Raw genomic sequence first — 12,511 nt, 5'->3', positions numbered from 1 at the left:
CAATTCCAGCAATATTTCATCCCGGCCTTGGCTGATTTCGCGATTTGACGTGGCCCTCGTGTTCCGTTATAATGTTATCGGCGGCGTGATTGAACGGCCGAGCCGAAATTAGAACGGCGTTTTCGTCGGGAATCCCCGGCGCGGGCTTTCGCGAGCCTTAATTACAAATCGGCTACTCGTGTTGCTAGTTGTCGACCCGCCGTGACCCCGTGCTCGTTAATATCCTTTTCGTTTCGTTTGTACGATCGTTACGTCTTCTAGTCTTCGGTATTAACCCTTCGCACTCGAGAGATTCTTCACTATAAATAACTATCAGCTCTCGACAAAATATCGATATCTTTTACAACTGACATAATCAGAAATCAGACAGATACAAAAATTGATAAGTACAGAAGTATTTTATTTGAATATTTCGTGAATTGAAACGTTATATTACATAATTTAATGGTAAATATTGAACTATGATTTTGCTACATTGAACTAAGTTCAAAGGTAATAAAAAGAAACGTTCGCCATTTAATGACACAAAACTTGGGGCATTATCTAACTACGATAAAAGCAAAGAAATTTAAAACATTCTAAGTTACTTCTAGAATATGAATAAAACGTAGCTCTGGAACAACAAATGAATATCAAAAACACTGAAGGTTTGCATTGTTTTTTTAAATTCATTTCATCTATCTTAGCTATATAACTTTGATAATCGCCACAGCATTTAAGGAAATATTAAATTTGGTTAGAACTAATTGTCCATTTAAAATATATTACGTGACAATATGATACCTGAGTTTTTTTTATAGACAGTGATATAAGTGGATCTCACTGAAAATCAGCACAATTTAATTTTCTCATAATTAGCCGATACGCAATGTGTTAACCCTTTGAAAGTTTTTCATTAAACATACTCAATATTCTCCGATGAGATACAAACGATGTTCTTTGAAGTTAATTAATGAGGAAACATATATAAATTAAGAAGGAAAGCTGTTTTATTTCAATATTCCATATATTGATGCGTCATACAAAGCTTAATATTATATATAAGACTTAATAATTTTGCAAATCAAATCAAGCGGTGACTGAAAGTCACCTCTCGAGTGCAAAGGGTTAATTATACATCTTCATCCCCTTGAGATCAGTGCTAGGTACTCCTGATTTGTTCAATCTGTACTCACGCTCGCAGTATAGACAAGTAACACTAAAGTCCAGCGATAACATTCGATCCCGACGTCCTGTTTCCCCGTACATCCAGAAAAATGGAGGAACAATGGGGTCGGGTTTAAAAATATCTCGCAGCCGATCGAACGAACAGTAAAACGACTGAGCCGTGCGTCTTCCGGCGGATCGTTTCGAATCAAGGATCCGAGGCACGCGACCAATACCCGCGTTCGTGATTTAATGCCCGACGACTAATCCCAAATCGGTGAGATTCCAGCGTCCCGGAGATCTCACGGCGGACGGCGATAAAGCAGGCTACTTAATCCGGCAAGGTGCGCGAGATTTATGAGCCGAGGATCGGTGAAATCGCACTGCCGTGCCGGCTGCGTCCTCGGGCTTAATCGGCTGAGAATCGGCCTCGGCCCGGAGGCTCATGTAAGATCGTTCGGAACTCGGATCGCGGGGGGAGCATGTGCGCCGACCGATCGCGTTCGATTCGTGACCCGAACTAGCGGCCGGAAACTTTGTAACTTACGATCCGGCGAGGAACAAATTCGATAGGTTCGAGAAAAATGCTCGGGAAATTGAAGAATGGAAAAGTTACTTGGAAGTTGGCGCTGTAAGTGATATAAATTTCATATCTTTATCGAAGCTACTCGGGCCCTCTGCTGTAATCTTTATTGGCCAATGAGAAAATCGAAGGACAGGCTTAACGATTTATCGTCAGGTGAGACAAATTTCGTAAATTTATCAACAGCTTCTTCCACTGTGACTATTAATCAGTATTACAACGTGGAGGAGTGAAATATTGACGTCTACCTGGACGATATGAATTTCTGGTCAGTAGATGCGTGTACAAATTAACTCTCACGAGTTTAAGCAAGCGAATCTTTATTTAATTAGAGACTATTTAACGAGGGTTTCGTGTCAACTCTTGACTATTAACCCCTTGCCGTACAACGGGTGAGACTCGTGATGAAGATTTCTAGACTAATTTAACAACAATCGATGTTATTCATTACCCGCGGATCAAAGCAAACAACTATTTTGCTATTATCATTGTATTATCTTCAAATAAAATTTCCACTTGAAGTAGAATGGACAATTTTGTCGCATTTCTTCCAAATTGTCGGTAGTAAAATGGTACATGAGCTTAGTGGCGAAAGTACATAGTACGCCAAGGGGTTAACTGTTCACTCTGACCACTGTCTGTCTAACTCAATCTCGCAATTAACCCTTTATAGGGCCAATTATTTTTTTGATGATAATTTGTATTCCCTACGGTATACATATTAGAAGTACTTTAAAAAACAATTATTATTAAGTATTTCTAATATGTATACGGTAGGGAACACGAATTATCATCAAAAAAATAATTTGCCCTGTAAAGGGTTAATATTAGAAATACTTAATAATAATTGTTTTTAGTATTTCTAATATGTATACGGTAGGGAACACGAATTATCATAAAAAAAATAATTTGCCCTGTAAAGGGTTAATATTAGAAATACTTAATAATAATTGTTTTTAGTATTTCTAATATGTATACGGTAGGGAACACGAATTATCATCAAAAAAATAATTTGCCCTATAAAGGGTTGCGAGATTGAGTTATTCCTGTTTTCATTTATTTTCCTACCCCAACCGCGAACGTAAGATGCTTAAGTTGTATGGCGCATCGGAACTCGTCCGTGAACAAAATTGTCGTATGGTATGCAAAAGGTTGGCCACCCCTGTTGTAGAGTTTGAAGTTGTTGGTAGCCTAAAGATTCCTGCGATCCATATCGTCCGATTTGATGCTCCCCGGAGAAGATCCTGGAGACAAGCGTCCGAGCTTGGAGTACGAGAAACTCCTCGTCCACGTTTCTCCTGCATTTTCACCGGTCGAGAACCTCTTTCCTTTCCCGCGGGAGGAACATCCGCGAGCACCCGGCATCAGTTAAACGTAGGCATTGGGGGAGCTCAAGCTACCTGTGTCGGCGTTTGATGGATGGACGGAGACGCGGCGGAGGCAACGGCGAGTTCGCTACGTCGGAAAAGTTTAAGAACTGTTCGGGATAAGGACTGAAGAAACCTGGGGCTGGGTAAAAACGCGACCAGCCAGGCTCTCGTTAAGATAAATGAATTTCGTAGCCGGCCACCTTAGCCTGGGATTAAAATGGGAACTACTTTCGGAGAAACAAATAGCGCAGAACGACTGGTACAGTCTTTAGACAACGAGACGAGAAAACGAGAACGGGGAAATGCAATAGAAGGTGAGAGAGTTAAGTCTTCGATCAACAAGTTTGGGATCGATACAAAAATTATTGTATATGTTCGATTCGATTGAAGGTAGATGTTCGTAATGTAGGATTTTTAATGTGTGTACTATGGAGAGGTGCAATGAGCAATACTATTGTTGTGTACGCGTTATCTATTTCGAAATGTTATAGGGAAACCCGTACGTCGCACGCCGACTTAACTTTGTGCGAACTGATTGGAAGTGGACGTTTTTTTTTTAACCTTTGGGCAGGCGTGTGCAAAATTGGAAGCTTCCTGATTTGTAGCCTTCCAGATAGTGGGCGCGTAGATGTAAGGTAAAAGTTACGGTAAATCTACAAAACTGGCAAAACGTGCCGAAGCAACTCGGACTAAATTATTGAAGTAACGGTTCCTTGGGCTTTTATTTCTGCTATGGTAAAAATACCCGGGGCTCTAATGTGCCTCGCAGAAGGTTTCGTCAATAGCCCTCCTAAAGCGATTTAGCGACGCGACAACTATCTAGGTTTTAATATACTTTTAACCCTTTGCACTCCACAAGTTTTTCATTAGAAATACTCAACATGTTTTAATCAAATACCAACGACATTCTTTCAAACTGACTTAACGAGAAATCGCGCGTAAATTAAAGAAAGAGGCTGTTTTATTTTAATATTTTACATGTCGATGCATTGTACGAAGTTTAATATTAAATGTCAAACTCTATAATTTCGCTGTGTCGAATCAATTGGCGACTGAGAGGCGCCTACGGAGTTCAAAGGGTTAAAGACTGCGTGAGCGAGAGGGTGAGTGCAAGAGAAAGATAGAGTAATTGGGAATGAAATAAGATGCGTTAATCTTTCTTATACCCTACAGTAATTGGTATTTTATCGAACGCAGCGTACCCTCTTTATTAACCACCACTGCGTGTAGAATCAATTTGACTTGCTCCAGGAATAGCAACTCCGTTAATGCAAGAATACCCTAATCTAATAACGGAGTCAGCCTAATCTGAGTAATTAGGCGACACGTTCGAAGTTCAAACACTGCTATTCCGGGACCGTCTAAATTGGTACATTGAATTATTGAGTCCCTATTGACCCATATCTTGACTGCAGTTCCCCGACATTGTCTTCCTTAACCACATCCCCTGCCACTCAAGTGCGCATTTAACATGGAATAATAATTCCAACCTTGCGCGGCGAATCCGAATCGTTTAAAAGGAAGTTCCGGCGAATATCGTGAGCACGTTCGAGGGCTCTGCATCATCGGGAGCTCGAAACTCGGCGTTGTCTTCGATCAGCTGTCAGAGGGGGTTAAAGGGCGAGAACGAAGACGGAGAAAGGATTCAAACGGAAGGTCGGGATAGATTGGGCGGAGCCGGCGCGAGATATCGAAGAGGGTGGAAAAATGCGAGTGTCGCGAGGGTTGCGCCCGGCTGCCGCGTTGTCTCCGTGGAACGTCGTGTCCATTATTTACGCGAGCGGGGGCTGCTGGAATTGTCATTGTCTGGAAATGTGTTTACACCGGGGGCTGAAATACGGGCGAGATTCGGCGATGCGACGGCTGCCTTCATTTTTCCAACGTTTGTCCTCGGGAACGTCAACGATCCGGTGATACGCTCCAGGGGGATATACGTAACTTAGGGTACGTTTACAGCGGAGCTGCGATACACCACCAAAAACACATATTCTCGCTTTACAATGGAAACGTTTACGTAACGAATAAAGTGACGAAATAAAAGTAACAAAGCTACATTCAGTCTAACTAATCGACGACATTGCGAATTTTTCCTTGAAAAATAAAAGTAATCATACAAGTTCGTTTAACTAACCATCAAATCATCAGAATCATCTATATCAGAATCTTCTCCAACAGAAACTGAAAGCTCCAACCGTTTTAATCTTCCGGATCCCACAGATCTTAACACTTAGGCAACCGGCTGAAAAGAACTATAACTATAACCTCTTCCATTATCTTCAATTGAATTCACTCAATTAATTTGGTTAAAAACTTCGTTTTCTAAAAACAAGAACCGTGTTTGATGAATTCCAAATAATCCCACTTCAAGATTTACTAAACAACAAAAGAAAAGATTAACAAAGTAAAAGGCAATACGTTGCTAACTGAAAACTGGGAGATCTCCCCATTCGGTTGGCACAGTGTTAACACATTGCGTACCGGTAACGAGAAATCTCGTTTATATAAAGACACTTAGCTATGCAACTTAATTACCACAGTATTGAGAAAAATATAAAATTCAATTCGAATTGATTATATGTTTAAAATATATTACATAACAATATTTCCGAGTTTTCCTATGTATGGCGATATAAGTTGACCTCAGTGAAAATTGCCATCACAATTCAGTTTTCTGAAAATTAGCCGGTTCGTGTTTACAAATATTTCTTGAATATATCATAGTAATTCCTTTCGAAATCTACGTATAATCTTCCATTATTCACGATCAAATTACATAAAACACAAAGTATCAAACGATTGATACATACTATCGCAGCTCCGACGCAAGTGCATTAGGAAGGATACTTTATCGCCGGCCTGATCGACGATCTCTTAGCCTCCATCGCAGCCACGCTGTAAACGTGCCTTTAGCCAGCCGTTCGCCCCGTAGATGTAGATCTACCGGGCCGTTTTTCACGCGTTGTCTGCCGCGCGGAGCGTCGGATTACCCGGCGCAACCCGTTTCCGCTCGAACGAACGGGCCCGTGAATCGTCGACACGGGCAATTTAACCGCGCAAACAGTTGTATTCCCGCGGCTGAAATCGCGGCCGTCTGAGTGGCATCGGCGGGCCACCGGCTCCTCCCCCCTCTCGCCTCATCGCCGGAAAATGGCGCGTCGAGATGCGCGGCTGTTCGGGAAAGAGCCTTCGTAATTAGCTCTCGACTCGAGCCGGCGCTTTCGAGGACCGTGTTCTCTCGAGAACGTTTCGTTAATCGATTCCCAACGGCTTAGCCTCGATTTAGAGAAATTAAAAATCGGCTACGGACCATTGCCATATCGCTGTTGCCATCTTCACGGCGCGGGACAGGGGCGAGGGGAGCGTCGGGCAACAAAGGGTTACTAAGGGAGGAAACGGACGACGGATTTTAATGCGAATGGAAGTTTCTTTTGAGGCTACTCCCCGGTAATTGGAATCGATTGGTGAGTTATTGTCTTCGTCGAGCGGCCTGTTTGCGGCGAATGGGACGGGTAATTGATTCAACGGTCGACGAGGATCGTGTTTCGTTGCGTTTGACGGTTTCTCGTTGACTGCGTAATGATGGGAATAAGGTCTCGCGAATTAAGTGAAGGGTTAATTATCAGATACTGATCGTTTTATGTAAGCTAGTCTCCACTAATGTTACTGTGAAAGAAACAAGTATGAGATTACAATGAATGCACAGTGCTTCTGGATGCTTAATTAATTAGTTTAAATCACGATGTTCAAATAACTATGAATTCTAGTCGCAAAATGATTGGAACGGATGTCGAAGTACCCCGTCGAATCATCGGGAAAACTGAAATTCAGGTGGAAGTCGGACAGTCGTATCCTAAAAGCATGTCAGCATCGGTCAAGAAGAATAATCTCGAATCGTGATTTGTTATTCCGTGCAGGTCCACGTGACGCGTGTCCCCGCTATGAAAATGGCGGCTGGCGCGGGGAGATTCGGCCTGGGTGGAAGGGATTTTTAGCAGACGTGACCGAACCGTCGCGGAAATATGTCGCTGTCGCGCGGGGGAAGAATTATGGAGAGAGGCGATCCGTGGGCGTGAAAATAAGTAATATATTTCGCAGGTTCTCGCCGGGAATAATCAGTTGTTGGCTGGCTCGAAGCGGAAGGACTCGCTTGGGAGATTAATGAATCGAAAAAGAAGATGTTCCTCGCGCTACTGGACCAACGAACGGTTAAAGAACATCGCCGCCGCCTGTCCCGGGGGAAAATCCCGCGCGTTATTTCGACAGGAACACGACTAGGGTTAGCGGAATGTATTCACGAGTATAAACGCGGCGATAAATTATGCCTGTGTAATTTATGCGATTCCGACGATCGAAGCATTCAGTTCACGAGGTTTCGATGTTAACCTTTTGCGGACGAAGATTCTTCGAAACATACAAAACCTTCAACGTATGAAGCTAAATTATATATCAATTGCTTAATTAATAGAAATAAAGAGAATCACGTGCTGATCTCTTACTGTTCGACTAATTAGATCATTTTTCCATGGCTTGGTCTTTCAAATCTGAATGTTTCATCTCGCCGAAATGCCGACATCCGTCCGCAAAGGGTTAAAACTGCGCGTCCAGGTGTCAACGCTTGCGTCTTTGTATAACGATATTCATCGATGCAGTTTAAAATGAAAATAGTTCGACGATAATATTAGATACTCATCATCGGAAGAATATAAATCATTTTACAAGTATCGCGAGATGGACGCGTCATGATTTACATCTAAATAACAGCTTTTAGACGCATAATAGGTTTTCTGAATGAAAGCTTGAGGAATTATTCGGTGCATTTGCATTTTGCATGGAAAATTCCGTGGAAAATAATCTCCGATTGGAACATAGTTACCGCTTTGTCCCCTTGTCGGCGCAGCAATGCTTTCGATAATGGTGAATCGTCTTTGTCACGTGTGTCGCCGTCTTTGTTGAATATCGCCCGGTAATTGTTCCGATGGGTATCGTAATTGCCGAGGAGAAACGGTGTATCGGTCGAGGGGTTCTCTGTTGTTCTACTCGTGGAAGGACCATAACGGGTGATTCCACGAGATTTCTTCAGCGAGACGATCGACCTAAATCTACAAGAACGAAAACAATCGAGACCACTCGAGACGAATCAATCGTCGAGTGCGGAGAACAGCAATTTCGCGAAGCACCGGCCGGAAGTGGACGGGGCACACGTAGCCCGGAGTGTAGGCGAGCAAGTTTTTAATTCAATCAACCGAACGCGATTCCACTTGAACGCGGCCGTCTTCGTTAAACGTCGTCCGACTTTAATAAACGTTTCCCTGTCGTGATTTAACGCCGGCCGTTCGGGGATGAGCGGTCGATCCAATATACTTAGCAGTCCCTGCCGAGTGGAAGACTAATTTCACGCGTTTCCCTCGGATAATTTGAAAAATACCGAATACTCAGCTGATTGTTACGTTTATATTTATCACGATCGGAAATCTTATTCATTAAACATAAAACTGGGTTATTGTTGAATATATCTGATAAAAATAGAAGTCCCTACTCTAATCTCTTAAAGTAAGCTATAGAAATATTGTAATATTACTTGGAAAGTGTTATCTAGATCAAAAATCTATAAAGTATATTCTCCAACATCTTAAAATCCATTTTACCATCAATTTTTAAGTTTCTATCGATAGGAAATCTTATTCATTAAACATAAAGCTGGGTTATTGTTAAATATATCCGATAAAAGTAGAAATCGCTACTGTAATCTCTTAAAGTAAACTATAGAAATATTGCAATATTATTTGGAAAGTGTTATCTAGATCAAAAATCTTAAAAATATATTCTCCAAAATCTTAAGATCCATTTTACCATCAATTTTTAAGTTTCTATCGATAGGAAATATCTGATAAAAATATCTGATAAAAATAGAAGTCATTAATCTTTTAAAGTGAGCTATAGAAATATTGTAATATTACTTCGAAACTGTTATCTAGATCAAAAATCTATGAAGTACATTCTCCAAATCCTTAAGATCCATTTTACCATCAATTCTTTAAAATTTCCTTCAACAGAAAGCTTCACTCGTTCACTAACAAAGTAATCCAGCATCGAGTACCAATGATCCATTACCAAATCAACCTTAGCTCCATTTCCGTCAGGCTAATTATATTCCACCGGCAGGGCCTCCTTCGAAGTACAATATCTGTCGCAATGCACGGCGCCACGTTCCCTCGATTAATTTATCATTCCTCTATACAGGTCCCGCGACTGACCAACACAGGCCCGGGAATATTTCGTCTGAAGAGAAGTCTAATCCCCACTGAATCGTCTCGCCGAGGATGAGGCATCGGTCTAGGTCGCCTCGGGTTATGTCCTGTCTACGTGGGAGGAAAGAAACTGCCAGGGAAACGGAGGCTGGATGGGACAGGAATTCTCGCGTGACTTGTTGGCCACGACACTGGGTTTCTGATGGAGCTATCAGGGTCTTGGAAGTTGCCTCCTCGCGCCACCTGGAAATCCCGTTACGCTATCCCGGATTTTCGAAAATGGATCGCTGGGATTTGAGTAAACTCTTGCCGCTGATCACCTCGTGGATCTTATAGCTCGTTATTGGGAGTCTATTAGGCGAGACTGTCTTTAAGCCTTCAGTTCATTGGATTGAAATATAGAAACTCGGATAATCATTTGAAATAATTAAAGTTTCGAGGTGAAAATGAAATATATATGTTTATACTACATCGTCTTTAAGCCTTCAGTGCATTGGATTGAAATATAGAAACTCGGATAATCATTTGAAACAATTAAAGTTTCGAGGTGAAAATGAAATATATGTTTATACTACATCGGTAATATCTTTTTCTGATATACGCCATTCCAGAAATGAATTTACAATAATATATACTGTAGAACTTATTTTAAATCTATCAGGTTCTAACTGAGAATAAAATTTCATTAGATATATTGTCTCATTACCAGTATAAAAATTATTGATATTTCCTTCGACACCATTAACACTAGGTTTACGGAACCCGTCAATTTGACGGATATTGAATTTTTTAACATTATTTAGCAATAGTTTAAGTCGATCTTGATTCGTGCAATTATGCGAATAAGAATTGCAATACTCTGGCTTTGAAGCTACAATTTTCGCGATTTATAGAAACGAACACGTAGTTCTCTAGGAACAATAGAATAAAGTATAGAATAAATGTCCGTAAATCTAGTGTTAAGCAATTTTGTAATGTTCCACACTGTTTCCTCTTCATTTACCTTAACAGGTTTCACGGATACACTCCAGAAGCACTTGCGTCATCAGAAAGTCCTAAGAAGCCGATTCAAACTCCGTCGAACCATTCCTTTGGCGCTCGATACGCCTCTGGCGTCATAATGAGAAGAAAACCGTTCATCCCGTCGACGTGAGAGGTGGATGTAAGTCTTATGAGTACGTATTCTTCTTTCATCGCGTCGCCGTTTCCCCGTGTCACAAAGCCGGGCCAGGGGACGCAATAAAGTTTCCTCCGGGCCGGATATTTAACCGATGGAAAACGAGATACAACCGCCGCGAAGGTGGATACAGGAAAGCAGTGCAGCGCGGCTTCGAATCGACTTTCATATATCCGCGCCCCGGTATATCGCCCCTTCACCCATCAATTCCACCCCCAACCTTGCAATTACCCGAGTCGGTATATTTCGCTCAAAGAGTCTTGTAACAGCTATAAGTAGCGCGCAGATGGCGAGTTGATTAACACGTTGTTGACTGATCACGAGTCAACTAGTGTTTGCATCAGCTATTTCAATTGTTGAAACGCAGAGCAATATATAATACTGCAAAAGCAAAATATTCGAAGTTATCTAAAACATATGTCCGAAGTTTCATTTCAATTCGTTATGCATAAACGAAGTATATTGAACTTTATTCAGATTGTTCCACTTTCGTATTCAATTACGAAATGATAACCGGTGACATGGGACCTATCGTGTAACATTTCCGGGCAACAATGTGTTAAAAAGATGTTGCGTCTCGTACCGTTTTGCCGATTGCTAGACGTGTTTAGTTTGGATAATACCGATACAATTACTAAATTCCAGCCTCTTACCTTTAAAAATAATTCTACAACCCCCTTCACCTTGCAAGCAACTAAATCACTCTCTTACAAAGCTAAACCAAATATTAATCCCAAAAAACGTCGTCTGTATCTCCTCGATAAACCCCAAATATTTCCAAGGAAAAACATTCGAGTGTAAAGTATGAAAAATGGCTGCAGCCGTGGGGCACGTTGAAGCGGTTAAACCAACATTCTTCTACCCAGCCAACTTGTCATCTCCGCGTAGCAGGCGCACTGGATCGCCCGTCGTTCAGCGTTCGTCGTCCCACGACAGTTAGCGCCGACAAAAGGCGATGCTTGCGCAGAAAACACTCATTTCCTCGAAAAGCAGTTTCCCCGGGCGCGCCGCGGCGGGACGTTTCGAGGGCAGGGCGTCGGCCATTACTCAGTAAGATTGGAAAACGCCATCGGAGCCCAGCAATCTGTAAAATTGCTCCTCCGCTTGTCCGCGGGCACCTGACAGGGTCCAGGATGCGGGGACGACGAGCGTTATCCGGCCAGTGTAGAGACCCGACACCTCTACAGCGGCGAGGCCAGCCTCTAGAAAGAGCCGCGAGCTTCCTCGGTTTCTAGAGGAAGCTTCCACGGTCGACCGAGCACCGCGTGTATCGGTGTGATCCGTTCAGCCGCGCCGGGTAAGCTCCGCCGGCGCCGGAAAACGGGAACCAATTATGTCAGCGGCGAGTCTTCCGTCCGACGAGCAATTATCGGTGTGTCCGTTGAAACTGGAGCTTCTTTCCGTTGCCCTCGCGCCCTTTTCTCGGCGGAAACGCGGCCCGGAGAGACAGCCGGACGATGTAACGAGAGAGGATGTGTACCGTTGCTCGTTCCCCGCGCCGAGCAACGACGACAACAGGGCTCATTGTGAAATCGGCGATGTCCCGCGAGGAACTCTCGAGATTACGGGCTTCTTAGTGCCCACCGCCGCGCCGGCGACGTCTTTCATATGCAAAACACCGCGGACAGGAGAAGGGAGACTCCAGCGAGCGTCACCTCGCCGGTTACGCCGGGGTTATCGACGAACTGGGAGCGATTTTTACGTTTAACGCGCCCGCTGTGTGCTTCTTGCTTGGAATTGGTTTTATAGAGCCTTCTCCGCCAATTGCGGAGATAATGTTGCTATTGAAGCAACTACTTCAGTAGTTGCTATTGAAACAACTGTTGCTATTGGGAATCGTCGCGAGGAACTCGCGCTGGTGGCTTTAGCGAATGGATAAATGAAACATTGTGGTGGAATATAGTTTCTAACTCTGGGAAGGATACGGAAGTTGTGATGGATAAATAATGATTCTAGTTTTCATTCAAGTTTACAATGTTATTTAGCT

At 42.8% G+C, this 12,511-nt stretch overlaps 1 long non-coding RNA gene across 2 annotated transcripts in view; it reads left to right on the top strand.

The window, feature by feature from the left end:
* Window positions 1-9,947, top strand: part of LOC143174438 (uncharacterized) — a 167,839-nt gene extending 157,892 nt beyond the window's left edge. For both annotated transcript variants that reach the window (XR_012998406.1, XR_012998405.1), the window contains one exon: window positions 9,340-9,947. This is a non-coding gene — a long non-coding RNA (uncharacterized LOC143174438). The remainder of the gene's footprint in view (window positions 1-9,339) is intronic.
* The last annotated feature ends 2,564 nt before the right edge of the window (window positions 9,948-12,511 follow it).

The sequence above is a fragment of the Nomia melanderi genome, chromosome 1 (assembly GCF_051020985.1).
Source record: "Nomia melanderi isolate GNS246 chromosome 1, iyNomMela1, whole genome shotgun sequence".
Lineage (NCBI taxonomy): Eukaryota > Metazoa > Arthropoda > Insecta > Hymenoptera > Halictidae > Nomia > Nomia melanderi.
This window is presented reverse-complemented; position numbering and strand designations above follow the sequence as displayed.